This window comes from Antechinus flavipes, chromosome 1 (genome assembly GCF_016432865.1).
Source record: "Antechinus flavipes isolate AdamAnt ecotype Samford, QLD, Australia chromosome 1, AdamAnt_v2, whole genome shotgun sequence".
Lineage (NCBI taxonomy): Eukaryota > Metazoa > Chordata > Mammalia > Dasyuromorphia > Dasyuridae > Antechinus > Antechinus flavipes.
Window position 1 is genome coordinate 186,057,160 of NC_067398.1, and position 27,651 is coordinate 186,084,810.

Genomic DNA, 27,651 nt, shown 5'->3' on the forward strand with positions numbered 1-27,651 from the left:
GTAAGAGAAATGATTATTTCTCTCTTGTAGTAATAACTAATTATTGAATCAAGTCCAAGGTTTTTTTCCCTTTTCTACTTCCTCATTCAGAAATCAGTCTCTGTAGGTTATTCAGAGTGTTGGAAGTGCAGAACTGATACTGAGAGGGAAAACACAGTTTGGAGAAATTTTAATTTAGGTCAATGGATGGTCCAATATATGGCCCTGGTCTGGGAAAATGTATATACTCCTTTTTGTCTGATGGGTGAGATGAATATAGATAAATCTCTTTGACCAAGATTGAGTGATCAGAATCATGTACCTTATATTCTCATTAGAATAGACTAACTTCTTATTATAGTATTCATTATCTCATTAATTGTTAACAGAGTTGATTTCAACCTTCAGGAATATTCACTCTTCCAAGGGCATGTAAGTATTGAATGGGTTCCATGAAAAGTCTTAGGCATTGGAGAGTGTTACTAATATCTTTAATTGTTGTCTGTCCTTCACTTTCGAAGAGGATCATGATATCAGGAAGGTAATGCCATGACATGTTGACATGTTTGATAAGATGATTAATCACCCAGAAATTATTTTCTTGAATTTTTTTGTCACACTAGATTCCTTGCTGTTCCTTATCGATGAAGCTCCATCTTTGTACCTTCCACGGTTGATCTCTGTGTCTGAAATGCAGTTCCTTCTTACTGTGTCTTAACATGTGGTGTCTTGGAATCTTCCAGTTTCCTTCAAAGTTTTTCTCAAATACCACTTCCTCCATGAAACCTTCTCGTATCTCCCCAGTGGCTTATTTTATCTCCTTATCAAAATGACCTTGAATTTATATTTTTTTAACCTACTTATGAGAGGCAACTGTGGTATGTATAGTGGAGGAAGGAAGGTGTGAGGGGTCAAACTCAAATACAAAAGGAAGGGATGGTGTGAAGGGAAGGGAGATTTGATAAATAATATATAAAGATCTCTGTAAGGTGTATGCTGACTTAGAAAATCACATGTTAATATTATCTATGTTTTATTGTATTTTTATTTATTTTGTTAAATATTTCCCAATTACATTTTAATCTAGTTTGGGCCAAACCTGGAAATATTGTGGGCCATCTTTGGTGAAAAGTATGAAGCCAGCTTTACCATTAGAGGGATTGGAGTTCAAATTCTGCCTCTGACTCATAATGACTGTGGCCTTGGACAAATCTCAGTGCCTGAAACTCTCTAAGACCATAAATTGCAAGGCAGATGCCCATTTATATTAGTAGAGGGAATTATCCAGTATATAATAATCATAAATATTTGTTGATTGATTGATCTTTCACTGCACACCTTAAACAGAACAACTTTTTCTATTAAGTAACCAGAAAATATTTATTTACTCTGCCTAAAGCACTGGGGGAATAAGATATAGTCCCTATTTTCAAGGAATTTATCCAGTTGGGGAAATAAGCTTACATACATGAAACAGTGACTGATGGAAGATGATAATCATTTAAGTGAAAAGAGTTTGAAAGAATAGATGTACAAAAAGCTTTAGTGGTTTGAGAAGACTACATGAAGGTGGGACTTGAGAGGGGTGATGAACTACGAGTGCTTATTGTCTTATTGTCTGTAACATATTTTACACTTATTAAATGTTGTCTTATAATAGTTCTTGTATTATTTATGGTATTTTAATTCTTTAGGGAAAAATATTATGATATTTCTATGATTCCTACTGGATCTGTCCCCTTTCTAAGCCTATATTTTTCTCATTTAAAGAGGAAAAAACATGAGTTAGGGAGAGATATTAAAGAGTGATACCAAATCAAGGTTTTTTTCTCTTATGTAATTAGAGTAATCAGTGAGAAAAATATTCTCAAAAGAAAATATTTGTAAAGTAGACAAATCCTGTGGATACTGGGTAGGCAGGATTTGTCTATACTCAGAGTGGAAAGACTGTCCCAGAAAGTTTTGAAGAATTTCCAAAGATATTGTTCAGACTTCTGCCATGCAGACTGGGGATGGAGCTTCTGCGATCAAATCAGGTGAGTTATTGTCTCAGACTCTAGGCACAGAAGTGATTGCTAGTATCTCTATTGGATCTGTATCCCAAAGAGATCATAAAAAAATGGGAAAGGGATCCACATGTGCAAAAATGTTTGTGGCAGCCCTTCTTTGTAGTGGCAAGAAACTGGAAATTGAATGCATTCCGCCCATCAATTGGAGAATGGCTGATTAAGTTGTGGTATATGAATGTTATGGAATATTATTGTTCTGTTAGAAATGATCAACCAGCTGATTTCAGAAAGGCCTGGAAAGATTTATAAGAACTGATGCTAAGTGAAGTGAGCAGGACCAAGAGAACATTGTTGTACACAGCAACAAGAAGATTATGTGATAATCAGCTGTAATGGATTTGGCTCTTTTCAACAGTGAAGTGATTCAGGCCAATTCCAATAGATTGTGTAAAGAGAGCCATCTTTATCTAGAGAGAGAACTTTGGAGACTGAATGTGAATCAAAGCATAGTATTTTCATCTTTTTGTTTTTGTTGTTTGCTTTTTTCTTTCTTATGTTTTCTTTCTCTTTTGATCTGATTTTTCTTGCATAGCATGATGAATACAGAAATATGGTTAGAAGAACTGCACGTTTACTCTACATCAGATTGCTTGCTCTGCAGGGGAGGAGGAGGAAAGGGGAGGAAAGGGAGAGGGAGAAAATTTTGGAATACAAGGTTTTGCAAAGATGAATGGTGGAAACTATCTTTGCATAATTTGGAAAAATAAAATACCATTAATTTTAAAAAAGTGATTACTATGGCATCAAATGCCATCAGTCTAGTTTAAATTCTGGCCTTTGAATCTGTTTGGATAACACCTGTATTTTCCTCTGTGGTTCAGAAATTAATTAGTATTCCTGGAAATTCTTTTATGAGTGACACTTAAAACTAAACCTGGCATTTCACACAAAGCTTTGCACATAGCAATTGCATAATAAATGCTATTGCATTACTTTACAAGTTATAAGAAAAAGAGCTTTGCACATGGAATCAGAAAATTTAGGCTCAAATTCCAGTTTAGACACAACAGTCTTTGTGACTGTAGGCAGATGTTTAACTCTTTTTGGGTCTCAGTTTCCCCTTTCCCAATGCTCTTAGCAATTGTTCTATATGGACCAGGTCCAGGTTTGGATAGCTCTTATTTTGTTCTCAGTTGCCTCTGGAAATCTTAGAATATAAATCAAATATAGCCAATGTCTAGGCTTTATGGATATGACTCTCTCAATTCTTATGCAAGTATTCATTGTAACAAGATATGGTCTTGGCAGAGGGAAAGGTAATAATACCCTACGGTCATAAATAAAGAAGGGGTTTTTGAAATCATGTAGTTCCACCTTCCTCATTATACAGATGTGGAAATTGAATACTTTAGAAATAAAATGATTTTTCCAAGATAATCTAAATAGGAAGTGACATTGCAAGCTTTGAACCCAAATTCTTTGGCACCAACTTGTTTTGGTGTTATATTGTCTGTTGGCCAATAGACTAGAGTATCTAAGGTTTGGTATGGGCTGGAATTAATGATCCAAAAAGTAAGTGTAGACAATAGTCAAGTTGAAATCATATTTAGGGACCATTGTAAGAGATGGAGCCTTAGTTTCTGGATTATTTTGCTTTTCCCCTCCATATGTGCCTCATCTGTTATGAGAAGGAAAATAAGTTTATGATTAATACTACTTTAGGAAGTCTGTATGACAGGTCAAATTACATCATCCAGAGAACTAGAGATCTAAAGTTTTACAGTAAAGAACTTGATAGGAAATAATTTTATGGGAGGATACTGTGCTTATAGAACTGATGATTTGTCGGTGCTTCCTGGAATGCCTTTTTCAGGCAGTTACACAAATTCTATTCATTAGCATTATGTTGAAAAGCTAGGAGAGAAGATCCATTATTACTCCAAATGTTTTCCATATATTATGGCTTAGGTCATTGCTTCTTCAATTCTGATGTCATTTCTTGAGTTTCTTCTCCATAGAAAGTTGGAGAGAAAGTGGACAAATTTTTTCAAGGGCATCTCTCTCTCTCTCTCTCTCTCTCTCTCTCTCTAGAAGTCTAAGTCCAAGGAGATGCAAATAAAGTCCCAAACAAAGGCACATTCGCTTATAAATAGGGAGTCCAGCTATGTGACTTCTAATGTAGCTTTTAGCTTTGTATCTATAGTCTTGTCCATAATACAACTTCTTACTGGCTGCTTCTAGCATTACTGTGTCTTGTTAATCACTATTATAGTTATTTTAACAACCATGCAGCCTTGTTTACATTCAACTATAAAGCTCAAATCTCATTAGTTATGTCCCACTACAATACCTCTAATAATGTACTCCCCTGACCTCACCAACTATTATATGTGTCGATTAAGAGTAATTGCTTCACCAGGCTGCAGGTAACAAGTATTCTGGAAATCTGCACCCACTCAAAACCATATCTTACAAGCCCTCATCATGCATTCGTTTTTACTAGTCAACCAGAATGCACTATTAGTACAAGGAATTTAATACAACGATGTAATAAGAAAAGTAGAAGTTAAGATATTTCCCTCAGAAACGTCTAGGAATCTGGGGTTCATCACTGTCTCAACTCCAAAACTTTTGTTATCCTATGTACGTGAGTAGAAGGAAAAGGCTCAAGAGCAACACTAAGCCCAGGAAGTAATGTTATTATTTTTACTTCACCTAACCACATTCCTGACTTCTCATAAAATCCTTTCCAAGCTTTGAGACTGAATCAAACAGAAAAAAATGAAAGATAAGAAGAAAAAGAGAGGCACAAGAAGCTCATCCTCAAGCCATTATTCTTATCACTTCAATTAAGTTCACCTGTCCTCCTACTGTTGGCAAGGATTGCCATCTGACTGATATTTGACCAATTCGGATAAATCTTAGAATTTGGTTATTTTTTACTAATATATTATAACTAGAGTTAAGTTTTCTAAAAGGGAAAAAAAAAAAAAAACTCGGCACTTGGTAACCTTAACTGATTTCCTTTCTAATTTCTGTGTCCTAGCTTCTATTGCCTAAATAATAGCCAAGATCACTTTAATAGTACCACCTCTGTCCCCTATGCAAATTAGACTTACAAAACATAGTTTTTGTTTTTTTTAGATGGCTTAAGGTTTATCTTTTTAAAATATCTTTGTTATTTAAGAGAATAATTATTCCCATTCATTTTTGAATATCCCTATAAAAATATTGAAAACTTCTTCCTAAACATGTAATGAGTTAATAAAATTCATGCTTAATTTAAAGAGAAAAGGGATATATATTTTTTTGGGGGGGCGAGGTGGAAGTGTGAAAGAATGCATTGGGTAGAATGGAAAAATAGAAAAAACTTACTAATGTCTCTATTGCATCACAGAATTGAAAACCATTCATTTCACTTTTAAAATGGGGCATATAATTTTCATGGTCTCAAGTAACTCACTGAATGATTAATGGGAAAGCTTAAACATTATTTTGGTGAAATGCTGAATGGATTTCTCTATCCCTCCATAAATAACGCAACCCAGGTACTTTTATTCTCTCTCTTTTTTTTCTTTTTGGGCTTCAACTATTCATTGTTGTTTTTAAAAGAAAGCTGCCTCAATGCAGCAGTAGATTTAAAATTATAAATACAATAATAAATGTGAGCCTTGAAGAAATGAAAGGGCTTGCTAAAATTTAAGAATTTTTACAAATTTAAAAATTATTTTGACCTTTATAACATCCTAATGAGAACAGAGAAATTGAAAAATAGGGAAGAGGGAAAATAAACACAAATCTTTACTCTGAGACAGGAGGGTTTCCAGACTCTGTGTATCCCAAACCTCTTTGATCACTGGGTACTGTTAATTACTCAAGAAGGTACTTTGACTTTTCAGGGCACAAGGGCCCCAATTGATGATAGCAGAGTAACTTTGACCCAGAAGCCAGTATAATGGATATTTAGTAGTAAATGATCTATCTGTAGGCTATCCTCAATAATTCTCTGTTATCCTTTTCATGTCTAAATCAGTGAGCACAATGATTCAGTCTGATTCATTAGATGTTTATTTTCAAGTTGTTAATTTTTTCCAATAAATATTTAAGTATCTCTATGTGTAAAACCTTGTGCTAAGCCCACAATTAGATTATAGAGATGAATGAAACAAGTTCTCGGTCCTTTAAATAAATCTAAAGATAAATATATAAACTGAAATAGTATATGATAGGTAGAAAATGAAAATAAATGCAAATGAGAATTCAGGGAAAGGAGAAAAAATTTCTCATGGAAGGAAATTGGGAAGACTTTCTGGTATTTGAGTAAGATTTTAGCAGGTAGAGATGGGGGCAGTATAAAGAAAGATCTTGAACAGGAGGCACAGAGTTTAGGAAGTTCTGGTTGTGTTTGGGAGAATGGAAAGTAAACCAATTTTCTGAGAACATAAGGTACTTGAAAGGGAGAAATGTGAAATAAATCTGGAAAGATTGGTTTGACCCAAGTTTTGGAGGACCATTTTGAATGGAGGGTAAGTAATGGGGAGATGTTGAACATTTTAGAGTATTGCATTAGGAAATTTAAACATATAGTGGAATCTGAAGTAGGGAGGGGCTGGCAGTAAGGAAACCAATTATAAGACAATTGCAATAATTCAGGGGCGGTAATAAGGACTTAAAACTATTTTGGTGGTAGAGAGAAGAGAAAAGGGATAATGATTGAAGTTGTGATAGTACATTAGATCAACAATTGGGAGAGTGTAACAGGAGAAGAGGGGGGAAGACAAAATTTTGGATGATGTATATATTTTGGAAGTAGAAGTACTAAGAGCCAGCAAAAGAGAAAGAGGATAAATTGGAGAGAGGGGAAGATCAGGCTTCAAGGAGGCAGTGACATCTGTAGGGAAGAATTTCTTAGGAACTTTTTCAAAATCCTATGAGTTTTCTTCTTTTACTTGTAAAGTGATTATGGGGAAGATATCCAGTACATTTAGTACAACACAGAAAAACAAAGAAATATAATAATCCCCAATATAGTGCAAAATGTAGTCAGTTTAATGTTCTCCCAAAATCCACTTTTGACAAAAGTGCTAATTTTGGAATGTTCTGCATATTCTCTTGTTAATGATTGCTGTTGGATTCTTCTGATATATCTCTTGGGGAGTTTTCTTTTCTGCCAGTTCACAACTCTGCCCTTCATTATAAGTTTTCATAGCGCTATATCTAACCAACCAAATGTTGATTGAGGACTTTCTAAAGCGTCCTCTCTCCCATTCCCTAAACAGAATAGAGGCAGAATCACTCCTATCTCTTCTCATAGGATTTGGTTGGGGTTTAAACTTCTCTTTTGATCACTAGCTTCTCCCTACTCCCCATTTTTCCACTTTTCATTTCCCTCTCTTTTTCCTCTTCCAAGGAAAGTAGGAATTTTATCCTTTTAACTAGAAGAAAACTTCCACATTACTGCTCTTTTTCTATTTTAAAGTAGTTTTTTAAATATGCAGGTTATTATTTTAAAATTATAAAAGCTCATAACTTTGAGACCAAAATAATTTTTGATTGCCAAGACAGCTCTTGACCTACTTAATTCTTGCATATTAAGTTAGTCACTGCTCTTTCCTCATTTGCTCTCTGTATTCAATTAAGGACTGCAAAATAATTGAGATAAAATTATTTTTATCTAGAGAAAGACATCTTTAAAGTATTTATTGAATAACAATCTAAAAGGTAATAGAGATAGGCTTTAAACTACCAACCTTATGGACAGAAATAGGAGGAGGACAAAAGAACTTCACCAGTTGCTTGGGGTTTATTCTCTGTGGGAGCAGTCCCATCACTTCTGATCAGGATTTTTTTTCCACCAAGCAGAGGAACCAAGGACAGGGAAGATAGTCTAGCCTCTCTATCCTTAATGTCAATCCCCATTCAAAGAATCTTCCACTGTAGTTGCCTAGTGCTGCTGCTTCTGCTGCTGTATATCCATTTTCCCCACTCTTTCCTATTCCAAACTCATTTAGATCTTCCCAGGTAGGTGGGACACTACCTCCCCCCCACCCCCCCTTAGTTTCAAACCATTCAGACTTGCCTGGGATGGGAACAGTATGAATCCCATCGTGCCTTATGAGTATTCTAAAACTATTTCCTTTGTCTACAGAGTAAATAGTCTGACTCTGTCTGGTAAACACAAAAATCTATGCTGTCATTACAATATCAACTTTTTTGAGTTTTGTCTTGTCTTCTCATTATATCTCAACATTCCTACAATAAAATTATCTATGAAAAGAAGGAAACTTATTTTTTATAAGAGATGGGGGAGGAATGATATACCTACACAATTATCATAGGAATATGGATTTTAAAAAAACTTTCCATTCAAATAAAGGTATTTTATTAATTTTTATTATTACCTGATGTCCCTGACTTTATCACTTTCATTATTCTTATATTAAGATCACAATTTATAGCTTGTGTTAATATTTTGTAAGTTAGACTTGGGAATTTGAATTAATGAAGTAATTTTAATACAAAATAGAATATACTACCGATGTCAGTTGTGAACTGGTCTAGGCGGAATCTGCCTAATTCTTCCAGTAATGTAATAAGTTTTGTTGGAGATCTAGAGCAATGAAACTCATTTTGGCTGCTTAAGCATGGAAATCCCATTGGATTTAAAAAAAATTACCAGTGAATCAGGAATTAATTAATTTAAATGCATGTGTGCTTTTAATGAGTGTATAAAGATCAAGTGGTTTGATTGTTGACTTGTAACTACTTGCTGGGTAAGTATGGGAGAATTAAGTTCATGTGTCAATAGATTTTATTTAACACATATTGCAAAAAGGTATAATGTTTCTTAAAGAGAATATTAGTATTCTTAAATATAATTGTTAAACTGTAAACTTAAATTAATTTTCCTTGCAATATGTGAAAAAAAATTTGATATACATATTTTTGCTCTGATCACAGTGTTCTGGGAACATAGTTGCTATATAAACTAAGATCATGCTGTACCCAAATATTGCAAAATGAATAACATAGCTAGAATAAACCAGAATTTTGGGATTTGTATATTTACTTTTGAAATTTTGGATGCAAAAATGTCAATTAAAATGACCTTAACATACAGAGTTTGTTGAAAGTTTAATGATTCTATAAGAGAAAACAATCACAAAATCTTGAAAAACCAAGAAGTGGTCATTTATTAATTTTTATTAATACAGCAAATATGCATAGATATAACCCATATAAATAAGAGCTCTTTGGAATCCTCAATAATTTTTGAGTATAAAGGATCCTGAGTCCAAAAAGTTTGAGAATTGCTAGTCTCACAAATATTTGCATAATTGTCAGCTTATCAAATAGCCTTCTGTAAAAGTGATTACCAGAACAGAACAAAATGGACTAGCTATGATGTGATCAGGACAGAATAAAAGGGGAATGTCATTCTTTCAATCTGGGCATATTACTTTTCTCTTGGATCATCCTAAAATTCCACTGACCTTTTTTGGTCGCCAATTTTTGGAAACTGTTGGACTTTACTGTTATCATCCCAAAAATGCTATGTTAGGAAATAGAAATATCATTAAAGAAAGCAGAAATGAGAAGAGTAGATAGACCAGGCCAAAAGTGGTCTTTGCTAGGGACCATACAAAATCTGAAGGATCAGTTCTCAAAGTACCTGAAAGAGAGGAAGATTCTGAACAACTGAGGAAAAAAAATTACAGGCATTATTACTACCCCCTCAAAAGATGATTATGATAATACCGATAAAATTAATCCACAGGCCACTTTCTTATTATTACAAAATTTCCTGAGAATATATCAAAGATATCATTAACAAAATCTGAAAAAAAAGAAGTTTTGCTAATGATAATCTAAGCAGATCACACTTTTTAAAAAATGGTATTTTATTTTTCCAAATACATGTAAAAATAGTTTTCAGAATTCATTTTTGCAAAACTCTGTGTTCTGAATTTTTTCCCTCCCTTCCTTATCGGCCCCCCACCTAAGACAGCAAGTAATCTGATATAGGTTAAATATGTACAATCCTTTTAAAAATATTTCTATATTTGTCATGTTGTACAAGAAAAATCAGACCAAAAGGAGGAAAAGAAACACGAGAAAGGAAAAAAGCAAACAAATAAAAAGGTGAAAATATTATACTTTAATCTACATTCAGGTTCTCTGAATGCGGCTGGCATTTTCCATTCCAAGTTTATTGGAATTGCCTTGAATCACCACCTCTGATCTTCTTGACTATGAGACCCATTTCTTCATGCACTTAGGCAGAAACTTGATTTTGTTCCAATGAAGTCTGACTTCTTAAAAGAAAGAGCTCTCTTTAGACCCCCTCTCCACTGCACAGCCCTGGGTGGGAACCCATATTTTGTCCCATGTCTAGAAAATGCCATTTATTAATTAGTAAGTCATTTTATTTACTCAACAACATACTAGAAATTGAGATTTATCCAGAAAGCCTCTGACTTTCTCAATGACAAACTATACCAAAATCCAAAGCTCTAATTTGTGTACCATTAGTTTTTCCTATATTCTTGGATTCCTAGTTATCATCACTATCTTGGGTGTACATTTGCTTCCTAGACTTCCAAAGACTTAGCATTAGTAAGCAGCACAAAGCAATCTGCATAAGGGAAAATAGATTTGTACAAGTCTATATATGGTAGGAATGGGGTATTTGTGAAGCAGTTGATGATGACTTTGAAAGCCAGTTAATATTTTTTATCCTATCCAATCCCAAATGGTGTTGAAAGGGTTAGGTCACATTGTTCTTCTGCCTTTGATTGTGAGATCATTTAGAGTTTTAGAAATGATTGCATAATTTGTATTTCTTTTTTCAAAAAGTTATTATTGATATTTTATTTTAACCTCACCATAATTACCCCTAGTTTCCTTGTCAGAGAGCATTCCCATGTAACATAATATTTTTAAAAGACAAAAAGGGGAAAAAAATCAATATAACATTAACATATTGAAAAAGTCTGAAAATATGTTCAATATACTATATTTGTGGCTCTCCTACCTCTGCAGAGGGATGGAGTGAGGGGTGATTTCTCATGTCTCCTTTGGAGTTATGATTTATCTTTGTAATTTTGCAACATTCAATTTTTTGGAGATTGTTCTTTCCATTTAATTTATTTTAGCATTTAAATTTATTATTTATTTACTTTTAACTTAATTTCTTTTTAAATTTTGAGTTCTAAATTCTCACTCACCCACAACCAATAAGAAGGCAAACAATATATTGATTATATATGTGAAATTATGCAAAACGTTTTTAAATATTAGCCATATTTTTCAAAGAAGCAAGAAAAATAAAGCATGTGAGAAAATTTTACTTCAACTTCCACTTGGAGTTCATCAGTTCTCTGTGGAGGTGGACAGTATTTTTTCACGATGAGTCCTTTGGAATTGTCTTGGATCATTAAATAGAATAGCCACTTCTTTCACAGTTGATCATCATTACATCATTGATGATACTGTCTTTCCATTTATTTTGATGTACTCATGTATATTGTTTTCTTGGCGCTGATTACTTGGCAATAGTTCATATACATTTTGCCTATGCTTCTCTATATTCATCATATTCATTGCTGCTTATAATACTGTAATATTCCATTATGTTTATGTACCACAATTTGTTTAAACATTTCTCAATTAGTAGGCACTTATTTTATTATCAATTGTTAGCTATCACAAAAAGTGCTGCCACAAATATTTTGGTGTATGCCGAATTTCTTCTTATGTTTAGTAATAGAATCTCTGGGTCAGAGTATGGACATTTCAGTCACTATTTGCTAAATTCCAAATTGCTTTCCAATATAGTTGTACTAATTTATAACTCCATTAGCAATGAACTTGAGGATGCCTAATCTCTACAACTGCTCCAACAACACTATTTCTATATTTTATCATTTTTGCCATTTTTCAGGATATAAGTTGAAACCTTAGATTCTAAAAACTGGCAAGGGATTGTTTTTATTTGTATCTCTCAGTCTACTCAACTCCGGTGAATTATTCTTCTATGCCATTTTAGCTAATGCCATTTCCCCAATCCCTCAAACTCAAAACCTAGAAATTATTCTGGAATCCTCATTATTTCTTGCCTCACCCAGACTCCATACCCAATCTATTGCCTTTGTATTGATTTTAACTTTGTAATTTTCCTCAAGTATATTCCCTTCTCTCTGAAAACAAGGCTTCATCACCCCATGCCTGAACAATTGTAATAATCTACTGGCTAGTCTGTCTAATTCATGATTCTCCCCACTCCAAAGCATCCTTCATTAAGCTAGCAAAGGGATTTTCCTAAAGCACAATTCTATCATGTCACCTTTCTACTCAATAAACTCCATTGCTTTCTTATTGCTTTCAAGAGCAAATTCAATTTATAATCTAGCCCCCTCTTACCTTCCAATCTTTTTATACTTTATTCTCCAATACATATTCTTTATTCCAGGGAATAAACAAGACACTCCATCTTTTGACTCAGGACATTTTCTTTGCTTGACCCCATGCCTAGAATATTCTTTTTTGTTTGTTCTGACTACTGACTTCCCTGACTTCAAGTACCAACCAAAATCCTATCTTCTACCAGAAACCTTTTCCAACCCTTCTTAATTTTAGTGCTTCTCTTTTAATAATTTCGTATTTGTTCTATATATATATGATTTGCTTTATGTATATTTATGTGCATTCTTTCCCCATTAGATTGTAAATTTCTTGTGACCTAGGACAGCCTTTTGCCTATAATCGTGTCCCCAGGATTTAGCAAAATGTCTGATATGTATTAAAAACTTAATAAATAATGATTGATTTAATCTGTCTTATTTTCAGTAATTTGGGATATTCTTTCATATTAATAGTTTGGAATTCTTTTTTTGAAGAACTATATGCTCATTTCCTTTGACCTATAAACTGGGGAATAACTTCTTTTTGATACCATACACGTATCCACGTACACGATCCATGTACACGTATATACCCATATACACAGATATGTGTACATATGTATTGTATATATGAATGTATATGTGTTTTTATATATCTATGTCTTTCTGTATATCCAAAAGAAATTTCTTTTGGAAACATACAACATATACATATGTATCCCCCAAAACTTCTATATTAAATATGTTCTATATTATATGTATATAGAGAGTATATTTATAGAGATAGGTATGTGTATACACATACATATGCACCTTTTTCTCTTTATATGTATGATTCCAAAATTCTTATCTGAGAAATTTGATACAATTTTATTTTTCTCCTTCAAGTTCACTTTCCTCTTTATTTTTGGTGCATTGATTTTTGTTTGTGCAGAAACTTTTCACTTTATATAGAACTAAAATATTCTATTTTAATATTTTGTAATGGTCTTTATCCCTTGTTTGGTTAAGAATATATCTCTTACCTATAGTCATGAAAGATATATAATCTAATAGTATACATTTTTCACAAATTATCAACAAAAGTCATCAAATCCCAGAGAAGTCTGCATTTTATGTAGATTATTTCAATGTGGTCAGCTGATGACTGTTTCTCTTGTCTCTAGATCAGTACTTATTTCATATTGAGAAACTATGTGACCCACATACTTGACAAAGAATTACAAACTGACTCTTGTCAACTGACATCTTCAGACCAGAACTTTCCAGTTGACATAACATTTTTATCTGTCCTTTATCATTTTCTTCCTTGGTATTTCCAAAGACAATTAGGTCATCCAGGTACACCAACATTTCTATAAGCTCATGTATTCAACCATCTGCTCCATAGGTCATTGAAAAGTGGCAGTTACCCTTGAGACTCCCTGGGGATATATATTCAAATTGGCAAAATCCTGCTAGGCAGACACAGGCTGTCTTCTTGTTTCTATACTACAACCTGCTATTAATTGCTAACCTTTATATACCACTTACTATGTGCTAAGCACTTTCCAATTACTATGTCATTTGATTCTCATAGCAAAACTGAAAGGTAGGTGCTATTATTATTCATATTTTATTTATAAGAAAACTGAGGTAATGTTAACTTTCCTTCAAGTTTCAGAGACAGGAAGTGACTGAAATTGGAGAACTCAGGGTTTTTTTTTTGTTTGTTTGTTTTTTTGACTCTAGCCATAGTGCTTTATTCATTGAGCCACTTGATATCTTACAAGTCTCTTCCATTTCTTCATTTCAGTCACCAGTGATTTCAGTCATGTCTTTGCAACATGTCCTATCCAGAAGTGATTGTGTCTTCCTCAATTGGATGTGTAAATCTGTTGAGCAGGACCTTATCTTGCCATAATGAAGGTTTTGACTTAGCTTTTATTGGAATTTGTAGTCTTCTTAAATGAACATTTTTGTGAGAGTCTCGAGTTTTATTTTTGATTCTTCTATGTACATATAATATCATTCACCTAGAAAACCCCAGAGGAACAGTGAAAATAGATCTAGAGAATAATTAATACTTTCAGGAAAGTAGCAGGGTATAAAATAAATCAGCAGAAATAATCAGTATTTCTGAAAAAAATTAAGATAAATGGAGATGAAACAAGTAAAAGAAAAATTCCATTCAGAATAACTTCTCTCTCTCTCTCTCTCTCTCTCTCTCTCTCTCTCTCTCTCTCTCTCTCTCTATATATATATATATATGTATATATATATAGTATCTGGCAATCAATTTGCCAGAACACATTTAATGCCTATATAAATACAACTATGAAACTCTTTTTTTCTTATAGAAATAGAGGACTATTTAAGTATTTGGGTAGGAATTCATTTTTCATGACTGAACTGTGCATTGTAATAACCACTTAATTTATAAGTTTAACATCATATATGAATGGCTGATTGTAAAATTAGATAAATAATATCAAAAATTCATTCATTCAGAAGTAAAGATCAAGAATTTCAAGCTAAATGAGTAAAAATGCAAGAAATGGAGAAGGCTTTTCATTAGTAGATATTTAAGTATATAATAAGTAGTTAAGTATAAAATGAAGTGATTTTTTTTAAAAAAAAAATGCTATTTGGTTCTGGTTAAGAAACAGAAAAACAGATGAGTAGAACAAAGTATATAAGTGAGACCCAGAAGAAAATGAACACAATAGTCCGGTGTCCACTAAATCCAAGAATATAAACTATGTAGAGAAAAAAGAACTTTCTTTTCAAAAGAAATTACTGACAAAGCAGTTCTGGAGAGGAACTAGTCAGAAATAAAGAGTTCTAACTCATAACCTTACACAATATATTAAGCTCCGTATGGATAAGCAATTTAAAAATAAATGTTTGCAGCAGGAAGAGTTACCTTTTAGAAATATGGTTAGAGGAATACCATAACCAAAGTGACAAATGTAATTAAAATCAAAGTAGACAATTTTAGTTTAAAAAAATTTTAAAGCTTTTGTATGAATACAAGAGAAAGTGTCACCGGGAAAAAATATTCTTGTCAAATATCCCAGATAAAATCCTTATTTTTAAGATGAATAATGAACTGGCACAATTACGTAAGACTAAGCACCACTAATAGATGAATGAATAAAGTATAGGAATAATTTTCAAAAGAATAATTGCAAATCCATCAGCAATCATGAAAAATTATCTAATTGCTAAAAATGATAAAAAGAAATGCAAATCAAAATAGCTCTGAGGTTTCACTTCACAGCCATAGAGTTTGCAAAGATGATAAAATGGAGAAGCGGGTAAAGTGGGCATTTTAATATACTGTTGCTATAGCTGTGAATTGGTTCAATTCTTTTGGAAAATAATTTGGAATTATATTAGGAAAATTACTAAGCTATTCATACACTTTGACCCAGTGATCCTACTATTAATTATATATCCTAAATGGTCAGAGACAAAAAAAAAAAAAGCTTACATATACCAAAATATTTATTGCAGCATTTTTTGTTGAAGCAGAAAACTGGAAACAAATCAGGTATCCATTGATGATGAATAGATGAATTCATTGTGGTATATTAATGTCATGGAATTTTATTGTACTATTAGAAATGAAGCAGGTAGGTGGCTCAGTGAAAGAGTGTAAAAGCTGGAGAGAGGAATTCATCTGAATTCAATTTTGGTTTCAGACACTTACCCTTAGATGTGTGATCTTGGGCAAACCACTTCAACCTCAGTTTCCTCATTTACAAAATGAATTGGAGAAGAAAATGGCAAACCATTCCAGAATCTTTGCCAAGAAACTGAAATGGGGTCAGAAAAACTAGACATGACTGAAAATGACTGACCAACAACAAAAATAAGAAATGAGACAGTTAAGTGGCTCAATGGGTAGAGCACTGAGTCTCAAGTCAGCCATATGAAAATGGCAGAAAGCAATAACTCATAGGGTTATGTGTGACATAAAACCAGAGGGTAGTCAACCCAACAGAAGCAGCATAATGATATCATTGAAAAACACTAATGGAGTCAGAAGCATAATTTGTTCCTTCACATATTTGTCCTAGCTACACATCCCCAATTTGTATGTGCCTCTCTCTATATATCTGCATTTATATGAACCTGAGTTCAAAATCTGACCTTAGACATAATTATCTATATGACCCCTAACTTTATTTTCCTTAATCTACTGGAAAAAGAAATGGCAAACCACTTCAGTATCTTTCCACGAAAATCTCATGGATATATTGGTGTGCTATGAACAATATGAGAAATAAGTAATATAAAAAATTCAAAGAATCATAGGAATAGTTATGTAAACCAATACAGAGTGAAGAAAATAGATCCAGGAGAATGAAGTGTACAATTACTACTTGGAGTAAGTGGAAACAAAATAAGCAACTAAAATTTAATAATACTAATAAATCAGTAAAATTTTTTATTCTAGAGTAGAGATGATGATATAGATCTCCTGTCTCTAGAGGAGCAAGAAAGGGAGCAATAATATGGATAATTGTTTGTTGCACACATTTGTAAATATGTCACTTGTTGCTTTTACTTTTTTTTTTTTATAATAGTAGAGTATTCTATGGGAGAGGGAAGTATAATAGGAATTAATTGTGATATAAAAAACAAAGGGCCTAAATTAAATGTTTTTAAGGAGAATTTCATTCTTTAGGTCTTTTTATCTGTCTTTGGATTTTTTTTTCCCCAAGACTGTTAGGCCTTAGAATTCTTTTATTTTTCAGAACTCTTTAAAATCTATACTACCAATCTTGAATGCATGTTACATTATCTATGGCGTTTTCCTCTCTTTTAGCATGAATTCGAAAATGGTGTAGTCTGTTAAATACTGGCTTCTTATCATTTCTTCTTCAAAAACAATTTCTCATTATTGGTCAAAACCAGTCCCAGAATAACGATGTTTTCTCTTTCTTTCTTTACTATCTTTTAGGCGTATTAAAGAGGAAAAAAAAAAGACCAGCCATACAGGGAAATAGAATGTTCAGCCCAAGTACAAACCACATTAGATTGTTTTGGGCAGGGTCCCACTGATTGCTCAGCAAGATGAGTGCCTGTAGGGTACATTGCATGAGCTTTGATTTTTTTTTTTTTGTTGTTGTTGTTTCGACATGTTGGGTGCCAGTCTCATTTTCATTGTAATGTAGTATGTCAATTGCCACATATTGAATTTTAATGTGCCTCTTCCCTAAATGACTGTACAATGAAATCTCAGCCTTAGACATATGGCTTTGCTTTGATGATGGTAGATAAAACAATGATGCATCTTATGCAACTGGTAGTAAACCAACATCAAGAGAAGCAGTATTTTTTTAAATGGACAGAGTAATCATTTAAAGTTCCAAAAATCGGTAGAATTTTGTATGCACCTCAGGCAGTTTCCTCCACATCCAATTATATTACTGGCTCCTTTTGGACAGGATGATACTAGATTCAGGGTACTCTATAGTTGTTCAAAGACAATTAGAACCAGAACCTATGAGCCCTCACCAGTATGCTTATCTTTATTCGTTAATGCAAAAGCACAGTAAAAAACTAAAACAAAAACCAACAAAAAAAATCTTAAGAAAAGTAGCAGTAAAACATTTTCCTCATAAACTTACCATATATACATTTCTTCCTTAGTGTTTTACTTTTTCAAATATATGTAAAGATAGATTTCAACAATCATTTTTGTAAGATTTTGTATTCCAATTTTTTTCTCCTTTCCTCCCTTCTTCCTCCCAAAGAGGAATCTGATGTATATTAAACATGTATCATACTTTAAAACATCTTTCCATATTTGTCATGTTGTGCAAGAAAAAAGTAGACCAAAAGAGAAAAAAACATAAGAAAAAGCAAGCAAGCAAACAAAAGATGACGAAAATATCATGCTTTAATCCACAGTCAATCTAATTGCCTTCTGACTTTTTATATGTATATGCACTAGCTTTGTTGGTGCAAGATTAAAATCTTACACAGTTTTGGGGGTGAGATGGTCTTTTGAGAAATAAAATTGACAGAAATGGAATAGATGGGACTATCATAGGGAGTCTGGGCTCACCTGGGCTCCTTTTCCTAATCTAGGAATTTGGGATTATTCAGATAAGAGAGCAGTAAAATAGTCTAAATTTAGGGGTACGATAGATAACTTGAGAATGCTTTTAGATTGTCTAGATTGAGGAATCCCAAGGATTAAGAATGGGGCAGATGTCAAAACTGAATAATTTTGGGATATTTTAAATATTTAATAAATTTAATGTAATCTATATTTATATTTACTGCTATATTGCAATATGCTGTGCTTGAGGAAATGGAAGGAAAGGGAGAAGCTTCAAATTTTTATCCTCAGTCAGATCTTGCCTTGGTGAGGTGCAAAACGTTCTGAACCTGGAGTTTGGAGGACCTCAGTTCAAATTTCCCCTGAGATGCTTAACTAGCTGTACTTTATGGTATTGCCACAGACAAGTTGCTTAATCTTTGTTAACTTCAGTTATTTCAACTATAGAATGGGCATAATAATGATACAACTTTCAGAATTGTAAGGACCAATTTGTAAAGTGTCTAGCACATAGAAAATGCTATATTAATATTTATTGTTGTTTTTATTCCCCTGAGACTAATTTTTTCCCTTGATTGATTCTGTCTTCTCAACTCCTGGAGTTTTCAGAATCATGTGCAAAACTCTGCTCCACCTTCAATCCAGTCTGGTTCCAAAAGAACACTAAAATATATGCATGACTTTTTAGTCAAAATAAGATTTTACTTTAAATTTAGAAATACATTAAAACCATAGAAAAACTATGTCACCAAATGACTACATTAATTTAGTCAGCAGACATCAAGGCAAAACTTAGTGTTTTGGGATTTTGATGAGAGCAAAGAAAGTTCCAGCTCTAGCAGAATCATTTTTTGTGATCCCATAATCTAGTGATCTAGTCTTCATTTTATAGCTTATCATGAAGGTCATAGAAGTAATATGACTTACCCAAGCTAACATAGTTTGTAAGTGACAGAATCAGGATTTTAACCTGTTCTTCTGATTATAAACTCAATATATTTTGCAGTATACACATGATGAAAGTCCTGCAATAAATGATTAGTATTCATAATATGCATTAACAACAATTATAATTTCTATATAATGTTTCCAGTGAATATGTATTTTTATGGATTCTAAATGAAAAAGCACATTGAGATTTCAGCCCTCAGGAATCCGCTTGTGACACATCCTGAAGGGCCATGCAAACCAACAGCGAGAACTTTGGAGTTCTCTAGGTGTTAGTACCTTTGGCTCAGTTACTTTGCAACCACAGTGGTTTGTGGGGAAACTCAGACCAGTTGCTGACTTTGGCTGGCCCGGGCTTTGCCAGAATTTGGGATTCTGCTCTTCATGGAATAGCTTCTGGTAAGTAACACCTTTGTATCTCTCATTGTGAAAAGGGCATTGGAATAAAGTGATTTGAATGTGGATTCTAGCTCTAACACTTTATTAGTCAAATGACTGAGGGCATTTCATTTAGTGCAACTTATTGACAGCTACAAAGAACAAGAACAGTAATAAACTAGCATTTATATAATATTTAAATAATAAATGAAAATTTGTGTTTGAATCCTGCCTCAGACCCTGACAACCAGTTTAATCCTGGGCAAGTCACTTAACCTCATTTTCCATAACTGTGAAATAAGGAAAATACTAGTAATTACCTCACAGGGTTATTGGGAGAACCACATGAAATAGCATAGCTTACAATGCTTAGCTGTTTGACCCTAGGCCATATAACTTCTCCCTGTTTTGAGTTTCCTCATCTATAAAAGGGGTAAAATACTAGGATCTATCTCCCAAGATTGTTGTGAGGATGAATAAGACAATATTTACAAGATAATAATAATATTTATAAACTTGAAGTGCTATATAAAATACTATTATTGTTATTGTCATTATTAAAAATGATGATATATAGAAAGGACTGTGGTCTTCCCCCTTGGATATCATGTTTGTCTCAGTACTTTTCCTTCCTTGCATTAATTTGTATGGTAATCCCCAAAATTTGGCTCTTGAAAAACCCAGGGACCCCTAAGCAATTTGTGGGAAGGACAATCTCTAAAGTGATATAAACTAGGTACAGTTTGGGAACTGGACATTAAATAGGGTTCACAAAGAGTTATTAACAATAATCAGAGAGAGGCTTCGAATAGAGATCCTGCCTTAGTGAGTAGAAAGCAGAGATTAAAAAATAGATTTAGGCTTGTGGGCACTAGCTAGTTGGGATTATTCTCTGTTCCAAAGAGCTTGGCACCTGGACTATGGAATCTCCTTTTGAAAAGTAAAGGTCTATTTCAGCCAAGGGTCTGTTAACAGAGGACTTTCTGTATGGAAGGAAAAGCCACTAAAGTTTCCCTCCCCCCTAATTTAATGACAGGGTATTTTAGGGTTTGTCTTTCTAAAGCAGCTGTAGTGTAAGTCCTAGTCTTTAAGTAAAATTTTAAAATGGCAGGGCTCACTCTCTTTTGGGGAAATACTTTAGAAAAGGACTCCAACTGAATACAGAAACTAGAAGAAGTGAAATCTTTATAACTTAATGCATAGGAAAGCTGGCAATAAGTAATACTTGGAGGACCACCATCAGACAGTAGCCTCTAAGGTAAATAGAGAGCAATAGTCAGCAAATACTACATGCCATACCCATACACTGGGCAAAGACTACAAACCAAGGAAAGAGCTCACTCCAAATGAGACCAATGATTTATAAACCTGTTGGGAACCATGCAATCTTATTACCAGAAGACATAGACAGCCCTGAAGTGTTAAAGATAAGTATTGTCTCTTCTATGTATGTCTCCCTTCTATATATCCTTTGATCACTCATGTTTTTACAAGCGTTTCCCTTTATTTAAAAAGCAGAAAAAAAAACACCAATTTTTGCTTTGAATTAATTTTGTCATATGGCTGACTAATCAAACTAAACAAATTGATGGGGGCTCTCTATGGCTTTGTCTGAAAATCCATTGTGAATATCAGGGTTCCTCTCCTTTCCCCCAGGGAATATGGGAATAATATTTGCACAGTCAAATGGCTATGTACTCCTTTGATGCATGTACCTTGACTACAGATATTCGCTACATGTGTGCTATTCATCCCTATATCTTGGCCATATAAGTTTCCTACTTTTGTAGGAAATATGTGCACTTATATGTGCACTTTAGCTACATATGTCCTCAAAGTGTGTGCCCTCCATGCATGCTCCTTATGTTTATCCATTCTTCCCATCAAAGTATATTTGCTTTTCTTCTTTTGCTGTTGAACAAAATGCCAAGGCTTTGAACTAATGGTATTCTTTGGCTGATGAGTAAAACCAAACTTCTGGGGCATTTTCATATGGGCTATTGATTGAGAGTTTGGGCAAGAGTGCATCAAATACTACAAGAATAATACATAATTACATATGGGCATTGTGAGTAAAATACTTTGAACATCTTAAAACATTACATAAGTGTGAATCATGATCATTATTTTAATTTTTTGTATGCAAAATGAGTGTAAGGGAGATTGACAAATGATCTCCAGGATAGACCAAGGAAAAAGACATCATAGATTGATGATCTCATTTTCAGAGTGTTGGGGGAATGAGAAGCCCACCATGAATTAATGATGATAATATAAATTAAAGAATATTATTTGACTATTTTGAAGTACATGTAGATTCACATTAAATCAACAAAATATTGTCTAATGGAGTTTAGAGCTAAGCTAATGAAGAGGTAAGAATGCTTTGTAATTATTTTTTATTTATAGGCAAATGAATGTTTCTCAAGTGCTAGAAAACAATGTATTCTTTTAAGTAGTTTAGCACTCTCCTTTACAATTTTAATAACATTATAGTAAAATTTCACATCAATATTGTTCATTTCTAAGAAATTTATATAAGGTAGACATAACTTGAACCAATAGGAAGACAGTCCAAAAGTACTTTTAAAATACTTTAAAAAGAATTTGCCATTAAAAGTACATAATAATGTGGACACAAGAACAGTGTTTTAGAAGACATTAATATATTTATTTTATTATCAAATTTCAGTAGTATATAGGGTATCGACAATCCAAAGGTATCATTTAGTTCAACTGCTGTCCAAGTTATCTCAAATTCCAGATTAAGTGGGGTCCAAATTAATGTTTCATTGTGCCTGAATTAACCCCATAACTTCATATTAAAAGAAAATCTACCTAATTTTCCTTTAGGAAGATGACAGTTACTTTGTCATTGGTTGAGGATAATGTCTCTCAATCAGAGCTATCCTCTCCTTATAAAGGGAATTATATAGACAAGGAACCAATTAGGAGTTAACAATGTTTATTAAATAGCGACTAAGTGCCAAATACTATGCTAAGCCACGAGGATACAAAGAAAGGCCAGAGACAGAGCCTGCTCTCAAGGAGCATTGTCAATCCAGCATTCTTAATAGGAAAAAGAGCTACTGTTTGAGGTTCAGGGGAGCAAATATGAGTTAGTGGAGCATTTCTAGCTCTTGGCTGTTGCTCTTGCTTCTGGCTAGAATCTCTGGGCTAGTATGCAAGGAAAAACTATTTATTTCCTGGAAAACTGCATAGTGTTAGTGCTGGCTGCTAACTTGAGAAAGTCAGTGATGGCATTGGATAATTACCCATCCCTTCTCCCCCTTCTATCTCTTCTTCCAAGTCTATGGAGTGTTAAGAAATTAAAACCTTGAAGTACCTGCCATAGATGAGGTCCATTTCTACTTCCCTGGAAGAGGCTTGTGATTTTGAAAGACAGGTAACTCAGTGTTCTATTGGTTAATATTTCCCTTTTAGAATTAGCTAAAAATTGTTATCATTCAGTTTTGGGGGAGTACATCCTATGCTTTCTCATATTCTAATCAAATTATATCAACAAGTATTTATTAAATGAATACTATGTGCCAGATGTTATATTAAACACTGGGATAGGATCCCATATATTATGAATTTGGCTGAGGCTGTCCTCCCCCAGTATCAATAAAAATCAGAAGGAAAATATATGAAAAGAAATTCCATTCAAAATAAATAAAGGAATACATACAATATCTCACAGTCTATTATGATAGTAGAGGATGGAAGGATAGTTACATATCTCTATAAATATTTAAATACTTGAATAAAAACTTGATATAGATGTCTTGATAGACAGATGAATAGATATGTATCTACAGATATCTTTGTAGATTCAAAAATACTGTATGGAAAATTGATATAGACATATCTCAATAGTTGATAGAGAGGGAAGAAAAAAAAAGAAGAGGAACAAGAAGAAGAATTGGAGGAGGAAGAGGAGGAAGAGGAGAAAGAAGAAGAGGAAAAAGAAGAGGAGAAGGCTTCTTCTATCTTTCCATCATCTTACTGTCTTCTTAAACTATGTACTACAATAAGTAACAAGTATTTTCTTACATATTATTCAGGTTCCTCCAACTAGTACTCTCCCCTCAAAAATTGATTTGTATTCTATAGATAGAGCCCCTGAATGGGAATCAGGAAGATCTATATTCAAATCTGATTTTGGACACTTGAACAAGCTACTTAATCTCAATTTCTCCAACTATAATATGGGGCTTACTAACAGCACAACTAGTGCTGTAATTAATAATCTCCCAGATGATATTTTAAAAAGTTTATCATGGTTCCTGGCACAAAGAAGGTGGTTAATAAATGTCGGTTTACTTTCTTCACATTCTTTATATACTTATATATGTATAGTGAAAGTTGTACCCCTTGGAATGTATATTGGGTTCATCTGGCCACTTCTGGGGAAATCATTTCCCCTGAGTAATTTGTTACTTTGGGACAATGCAGCAAAGCCTAGCTGGTCTCTTGAAGGAAAATGCATCAAATCGCATTAGTCATCAAGCCATGAGTAGTGCCCCATGATGGACCTTAAACGGAAAATGTCTGCTTTCTGTCTCTCCCTTCCTTCAACTCTCTAAATTTTATCAGGTAACTCTAGGACTTCTAAGGGGTGAGGAAAAAGTAGAAGCATGACTGTTAGGGAACATGGCAGTTAAGGCAAGTGTACTGGTAGAATTAAACTACCTTCTTTGCTTTGAGTTTCTTTTCTTGATCAGGGTACCTAATCAATGTTCCCAAGATAGATATAACTAATTTTGGAGAAAGTCTGGTGAATTTGAAAAGTTAGAGGATGCCAGATCTCTACTCAGTTTTCAGCTATTCTAGAGGAAGTGTCCTTGCTATTCCTACTTTAGCATTTATGGGAGGGAATAAGACTCCTGACAGGTCCGTGAACTCTTCTTGTGACCTGGAGTGTGGACTGTTTGGACAAAGCAGAGTTGAGGAAAATGTAAAATGCTTATTAGCAGTACTGCAAACTACTTCTTGTTTGGATGTTTAAATCTCAAGTTTATATATCCCACTGTCTATTGCAAATTGGATGTCTTTGTCAGAGATATCTCAAACTCAACAGGACCAGAACAGAATTTATTATCTTTCTTCTAAACCCTCCCCTCTCCTGAACTATTCTTTTATGGTTGAAGATACCACCATCCTTCTAATCACCCATATTTACAATCTTATTTTCATCCTTGAACCCTTACCGTCCCAACCTCACATATCCAATCATTGCCAAATCTTCTTGTTTCTATCTCCGGAACATCTCTCATATTTGTCTCCTTCCTCCTACTTACACAGACACCATTCCTGTACAAACAATGTCTTTTATTTGGAATAATTAGCAGTAACTTCCTAATTCATCTCTTTGCTTCAAATCTCTCCTCATGTAACCAACACAATCACCAAAGTGATATTTCTAAAATACAGATATGACCATATCAGACCCTATCACTACCCTACACTCCATAATTTCCAGGGGTTCCTAATTGTCTCTGGAATTGAATTAAAAACTCTATTATCCTTTTAAAGCTCTTCACAACTTGGTTCCTTCCCAGGCTTCCAATCCTTTCACGAATTATTCTTCTTCATTTGAGCCATGTGGCCAGCCATATTCTCCTGCTTTCTGTTTTTCACACATGCTCCCACGATCCTGTTTATGTCCTTTGTACTGGTTCTGCTCCACTCCTGGATCATTCTCCCTTTTACCTTCTGCCTCTTAGAATCCTTGGTTTCATCCAGAACTCATTTCTTACGTCACCATCAGCAGGAGGCTTTTCCAATTTCTAGTCCCTATACTTCTAAGGATATTTTGTAATCTGTATGCATCACATCCACAATCCATATATGAATATTTAATATTTCTATAAATATATAATATATGTGTGTATGACTATAAACATTCATATTCATTTGTATATATATTAAATACCATTGCCACAGGAATACAAGATCTTTGAGGGCAGGGATTATTTTGCTTCTTTCTTATATTTGGATTTAGCACATTGCCTAGGGACATTTAATAAATGCTTGTTGATTGATTGATTCCCTACTTCTAGTAACAGTTTAATTCATAACAATTTAATTGAATCAGATGACTCAATTTCATAGAACTTCAATACTGTTTGTATACTTAATTTTGTATTCTCTAGGTTGATAAGGGTAGGAATTACTATATTCGTTATTAGACTTGGTTAATATGTTTTTTGGTCTATCATTTTTATAGTATTTGATCTTTGTAACTTGCAGTTTCTATAAGATTTCCCCAAGGGTAAAATCAAAATGTCATAGATTTAGCATTATTATGAAAGTGTGGATTTGGCTATATCATTACCTTGATCAATAAATTCCAGTGATTCCCTTATCTCTAGTATCATATACAAACTTCTCTGGTATTGAAAGCCCTTTAAAACCTAACTTTATCAAAACATTTTTCTGGTTTTTTTTTTCAATGTGGTTAATATGGAAATATGTTTTTCATGATGGCACATGTATAATCTAGTACCAATTTTCTGCCTTTGCAAGGGGTGAGAAGGGAGGAAAGGAAGGGAAAGAATCTTGGGTTCAAAAATTTAAAAAATGAATGTTTAAAATTATTTTTACATGTAATTGAGAAAAAAATTTTTTTTAAATTAAAATTTTCATAAACAAATAAATCCTACCTCTAATTTATCTTTCTAAGTGCTCTGTAGAAGGTATCTTTTATGTCTAAAATGCTCTCCCTCTTTACTTCTATCTTTTAGAGGAGAAGTAAGTTGTGAGGAGTTGGATGTAAATAATAGTGATAGAATTTGAATCCAGATTACTCTAAATCTAGTACTCTTAAAACTAACATTTGAGTGATACAATTAATAGAGTCATAATTATTTATATTTATTTAAATGTATTTAATTTAAAATTATTGCATGTATTTTAAAATTATTATATATATTTTAATGTAGTTCAAATATGATATATTCTTTGTCAGATTTTAAGTTGTTATATTATAATTTCCCTTATTAAGGAGTGAAGTTTTTTTTATTTTTCTATCCTTTCTACTTTTTGTTCACTATTGTTAGCTTTATTTTCAATATTAGAAATTAAGTTATAGTAGATAAGAAGATAGGCAAGTAGGTTCTCTGGGGCCATAACTATTTATAGTGAGCTCTTGGGACTAAAATTTTTTGCCTGTATTTTAAAAATTATTACATATATTTTAGTGTAGTTTAAATATGATGTATTCTTAGCTAGATTTTAAGTTGTTATATTGTAATTTCCCTTATAAAGGATCTGAAGAGACTTAAAAATTTTTTTCTATTCTTTCTACTATTTGCTCATTATTGTTAATATATTATTAGCTATATTTCTTAAGTTATGATAGATAGAAAATAGGCAAGTAGGTTCTCTGGAGCTGTAACTATTCATATTGAGTTCTTGGGACTCAGTTTGAAGGTCAAATTTCTAAAAAAATTTTTATTATCAAGTGTAATGGGCTGAGGCTTGAATTGATGCACTGAGGTCCCAAGCATATGAGGCTAAATAGTAATTGGACCATACTCCATTAATATATAAGCTTGGAGAAAGAATGGCCCCCGCCCACTCTTTGTGCAAGTCCTGATGTGTTGTATAGGAAATGACGATTCTGGGGGGTGGAGGCAGAGGAGTGGAAAAGGAAGGGGAAGGAGAGACTGCTTGCTTTTGCCATTGCCACGACCTCTCAGCTCAGATCTCCCTCTGTTAGCTGGCTTCCTGTTGCAGCTGCCCATATTGCTATCGCAATCTTTCTTGCCCATATTGCTATCGCAATCCTTATTCATCTCTTCACTTCAATAAAGATTGAAGGTTTTTCCCTTAACCTGAATTCCTGTCTCTGGCTGATTTTAAATACGCG